Below are 5,608 nucleotides of genomic sequence, written 5' to 3'. Positions count from 1 at the left end.
GCACTCACCTTTCAAGAAACTGAAAGGGAAAGAATCCATATTTTGCTGGGTGTGCGTGCAGAGGAAGGATATTCTCTCGGGGAAAACATTTTCCTTGAGGAGGAAAATTAATTTCCTATCTCCACAATGTCAAATTCCAAAAATGGAGAACAGAAGCTCAAAGAAATGTCACTTCATGTTCCCAGTAGAGTATATTAAAACCTCCACCTTACGAATCATTCCAGATGTAATTCTGGAAATGTGTGTAAATTTCAAAAAAATGTATACGCTCAGGCAGAGATGTAAATCTCCACCTGTTCTTTTCTTTTGCTTTGGTTTATTGAGAATCAGGCCCACTCTGTGGAGCTTGCGATTCATCATATAAAAAAAACGTTCCCGTGCCTATTTATTAGCCCCTTCGCTGAGGCACGGTTGAGCTGTGCTTATGACGAGCTGAGCTCGTTATGAACAATGGGAAACAGTAGCTTTCCCAAGTCATGCTATGAAAAACAAATTTTGGTGTCCTCATTTTAATCTACTTGCCACATTGATGATGCATTGAAATTCTGTAATGTTTCAAACACTGCTTCCCGCAAACTAAAAAAATATACCTTCTTCTGAGGCAAAGAAGAGAAGGAGCGTTTAGATGCTGGCTTGCTGCAGCCGGCTGTCCGTCAGCGCTCCCCTTTGCCGTTTTTCCAGCGTGCTTCTTGCTTTTCTTCCTGTTCCGGTGCCATTGTTTTTATTGTCTCTGTGACTCTCCACACTTTTGTATCGTTCTCTTCCCCAACGGTTGCAGTTCGCGCTTCTCCTGGATTGTATGTACTTACTTTTGACTTCCCCTGTTTCTCCATACAATTATTTTTCCGCTGTTGCTTTGTCCTGCCTTTACTTTCCCCATCTACCCATAACATTGAAATTACCTTTACTTCTCTGTAAATGTAGACCAAGTAAAGGTGCTATCCAAGTAATGGTAGGACATAAATGTAAGATGAAGTATAAGGGATAAATCCATACGTGCATATCCTCCTCCACCTCACTTCTCTGCATTGTCTTTACTTACAGCTTCCCAACCCGCTGCTGTTTCAGAACCACGTTGGCGTGTTACAAGTCCAACAAAATAACATAACACAGCATGATATAAGTCACGACGTGATCAAAGTTCTCTCTACACTGCTAATAATAATTCATGGAAATTTTGTCTGGAAATACAAGTCAAGTCAAGTCAAGAGATACTTTATTTCAGCCTCACAAGACCTTAAAAGCACAGATAAAACAATTCAAATTCAGTACAATTGATCATTATAAAAAATTCTTATATATAAATAAAGACATGAAAACATTGATTTAAAAAAAAAAATGTAATGAGCTAATAGGTGCCAAGTATCTCAGGTATACAGTACAAAATTCATGTATATTAAAATGAAAGAGGAATACGGAGTCCCAAGTAGTAACAGGTGCATGAAGTGGGTAGTTTAGACTTGGGCTTTCTTTAGAACCGCACAGCGAGCGAGTGTCAGCATTTACTAGAATGAAGTAACTACATCAAGAATCACTCGACGGGGAAACAGATTTACACACAAAAAAAATCACTCCACGTTGGCAAACACTCATGTTCGTTGGTGAATGCTGTGCGATCACTCACATGGTGCAGTGACATTTACTTAGGGCCATATGTGCAAACGCATTTCCCATAGACACAGAATGGGTCAAACTCTTTTGTACATTTGGCCACAGAATGGGTTATACCCTTTGATACATTTGGCCCTTAAAGTGCACATTGCTGCTGTGATGTGTGTGTATGGGCGATTTCATGTTTGTTGTACATTTTCCCAATAGTGGACCTCTCATGTATCAAAATATAATCTGCATACTACTGTACAGCAAAGAGCGTTAGTTAATTTCTGGCAGGGGCTTTGCCTTTTGCCTTTTGTTTGTCCTGTATCAGTTCACATCAAAGTAAGAACCATGGTAAATTGATAGATGTTCTTGCTTGATGTTTAGAAAACACCCCCAGCAGTCGTGTCTTTTGTGGATGGTGTTGCCTAATGAAATCAGGAACACAACTGCTGTAGAAGACAATGGAATCATAAAAGGATTGTGGGTAACATTTACAAACTTGGGAGAAGGTGATATCTGTGTTAAAGGCCATTTCCATGTTTATGCAGTGCCTTGTCTTCCTTTTGTGGAATAAGTGTATAACGCTATTTTGCAAAATTCTCTGAAAAGAGGTGCCAACAAAGGCACCCACAATATTTGAAAAACTTCCATTGACTCAAAAAACACAAGTTGGAAGCATGAAGGTTTGGTTGTCCATCTCTGAGAAAAATTAGGTGGTACTCTGTATGACATCATATGTCAATCATCAGTTGGTTCTTATTATATGATGAGAGTAGAGGTATCACTGTGATAATACTGATTTCAGAGGGTGTCTTCTTCCATGAGTGTCAAAGTGGTTAGGATACTTTCCCTGTAAAATTAATCGGGTATTAACGCCTGACGCGAACCCTTGTTTCATGTGTTGTTTCTTAGGTGGTCATACCCTCAAAGCCCTCTTCCTTCCGCTCACAAGTTAATGATGGATCAACTTTCAGTGCCCTGACTGCTGGAATATTCATATCATTTCTCGGAGGCTCTGGAAATGTGTTATAACACTCATTATCATCTGGGGATTGATTCTACTTGTCACACTCGTAAAGGGCTGCCAAATAAGTCACCCCCTACATTTACGTGGTCGAAATTGTGGTGTCAATTTATGTTCTATTTGACTTGTTTTGTGCACGGTAAATACGGTTGGCATTCTCCTGGTGGAAATTCAATTGACATCACTGATGTCAAATGTGTCATTATTTGCGGGGAACATTCACTTTGGAATGTCCTCATTTCTGATGCTTTAGATTTTAGCATTTACCGAGGCACTCTAAATTATGGTGAAAGTGATATAATCAGAAATAGTTAGTTCAGAGAAACATTACAACGTGAATCTATTCACCATGAACTAAAGCTGATATGCATTAAATATCTGCCCTTCACTTCTCAGGGTTTCATGGCATTAAGACCGCCCAGCTGTCCTTGTCTCCATCCTCCTGCCATATTCCGGTCATGCCCATGACCAACCAACTAGTGGTCTTCATTTGCAAGACATGCAAGGTTTGGTTTTTCAGAAGATCAGTAGTTTTAAATCAGGCTGCCGTAGTAATCTATGCTATGTTTAATTCTCACATCCCTGGCACCTATTTATGTGGTCACAGTAGCTTGTTGCACAGCAGCAACCCTTCTCCCACCACCATAGGCATGACTGTCACTATTGACAACAGTAGTCTCTGCCTGTGTAGTCGTAGATCCTGGGTTGAAACTGCCCCCACTGCAATATCTACAAAATTGGTAATCACAGCAAGCCAAACACACTCTGCTTAATACTGGTTGGTTGATAGCTTTATTTCGATATGCAGATATATCTTAAAAGCATTACATACATATAAAAAACTGCTTAATACTATGAATGTCATGCCCTTTCAGCATTATGAAGCACGGTCTACTGGGAGTAGAGCGCCCATCAGTTTACCTGGTTACCAAGTGTAAATCTACTGGGAAACTCGGTGATGGGGAGGGCAACAACCGCAGCAACCAGAAGTGTTGTAAGATACAGAAAGAAGCGTCTAGGATATCCATGTTTTCAGAACAAAGTACACATGAATTCCCTGTTTTTCCTAGTTCCTATGCACTTGTAGTGCATCAAGTGTATTTCCACACAAGAACCTGGGGCCGGTGTTGGAAATATACACGGCGCAAGCCACAGGGGCGACCTTGTATGGTGCGGAGTTAGGGGGCCACAGGTCATCCGAACAACTTGCTAGAATTGATATTAAGTAGATCCAGGAAGGCAATTTCAGATCTGCTGTGGATGAGTGAATACTTTAACCCACTTCAGTGAGTATTGGGCCAAATAACAAAGTCTTTAGGGTTGTTTCACTGACATGCCAGATCATAAATATGTCATCTATGTAATGTCACCAGTGGCTACTCAGGTGGTGAAATGGATTATTATGTGACAAAATAATCTCTGTTTCTAGGTCAGGGGTCTTCAAACTGTAGAGCGTGACCCCCAGAGGCGCCGTGGAGCGATGCAAAGGGGGTCGCGCTCCCAGTCATACTTCTGCTCAGGCCCAAGGGCTTCAGCCCCCCTCTTCCCCTGTGTCTCAGCCCAGGCTGCTGCAGTGTAACTCGAGCTGCTGGGGCCTCAGCTGGGCAGTGTCTGGAGTTTACGCAGTGGCAGTATTGTAGCCAATGAGGTTTAACCGAGGCGCAATTATTGCTTATTGAATTATGTGTCTGGAGTCTTATCTCCAGCACGCCCATCAGAGTTTTTCACAGGTCTTTAAAGACCATTTACATATTTACATGCCTTTGTAAACTGGCTATAGAGGCTTAGGTGTTTTTTCCCTGATTCCAGTACCCCCTGGGTCCCACTCTGCCTATTCCTTACATTTGTAATTTACATTTACCTATGTAGTGTGAGAATGCATTTCCTGAAAAGGAATATAAAGTAGGGTTGCCAGAAGTAAAATGCCTGTGTGTGTTGTTTAAAGAGCCTGCAGAGACCTCCTCTTGACACGAAATAGATTTATAAATAAAAAAGTATGTATTTATTCATTATGTGACTTTTCTGTGTTTGTTCTTTTTAATTATCAGTCATGGATCATTGAGGCAGTCCTAGAACACAATTAAAAGTGCTTTCTATTTATATTTGCTGTTTGAAGCATGCACATAGAAGTGCTTAAAATACAGCTTTAGGTGACTGCTTATTTTTGTACCAACTGGGTCATCAAAATAATCTACTGGCAACCGTATCCATAAGACTGGAAGTTTGTTGCAGGATCAGCACATTATTTATTTCATCCACCCTGCCATAATAGCAATAGTTTAATTCAGATCTTAAACCCTACACCGCCGTCAATAACATGCTGGGTTACTTCAAGTGCCTGGGAATGGACCCTGCATTCAGACAACTCACTCCTCCTTCAGGCCCTTCACTTTCATGCTCACCCTGTCCTCATAGCGATCACAAGGCACTCACACTGATCACCATGCACTCACACCATTCACCTGCTCACCCTGCACTCACAATGATTACTCTGCACTCACAATGCAATTGCGCTGTTCACCCTATATCTCACCCTGCAGTCACACAAGCACACTACTCATCCTGCACTCATGTGACACTTCACTCACCTGTCCCCCTCACTGCTGAATTTTACAACTCACTCAAACAATCCCAGCAGTAATCATTCATTCATTCATCCCATTCTGAACTTGCATCCGCACCCAAATTTGTACGGCCACCTCACTCACCCTGCAGTCACTCCTCTCACCCTACTCTCACACTGTTACATCGCTCACCGTGCACTCACATGGGAGCTCCTGCCACCCACACAGCGCAGAGGGTTAATGTGCCTGCTACAAAGAATATGCACCATGCAGATCACAGAAATGAGTGTGAGTAAACTATGAGTAGCGCTAAAAAAATGAAATTTTGACAGAAAGGTGTTATAGAGAGATGAGGTGCATTGTTGGTGAGTGGTAGTGGGGGAATTCATGGAGAAGGAGGAAACGGGGGTGGGGCACCAAA

At 41.8% G+C, this 5,608-nt stretch overlaps 1 pseudogene; it reads left to right on the top strand.

Moving 5' to 3' along the window:
- Window positions 1-4,237: 4,237 nt before the first annotated feature.
- On the top strand, window positions 4,238-4,365 carry LOC147697228 (U4 spliceosomal RNA; annotated as a pseudogene).
- Window positions 4,366-5,608: the final 1,243 nt, after the last annotated feature.

The sequence above is a fragment of the Lissotriton vulgaris genome, chromosome 8, assembly GCF_964263255.1.
Source record: "Lissotriton vulgaris chromosome 8, aLisVul1.2, whole genome shotgun sequence".
Lineage (NCBI taxonomy): Eukaryota > Metazoa > Chordata > Amphibia > Caudata > Salamandridae > Lissotriton > Lissotriton vulgaris.
The sequence above is the reverse complement of the archived record's forward strand: the minus strand, read 5'-3'. Positions and strand labels throughout refer to the sequence as shown.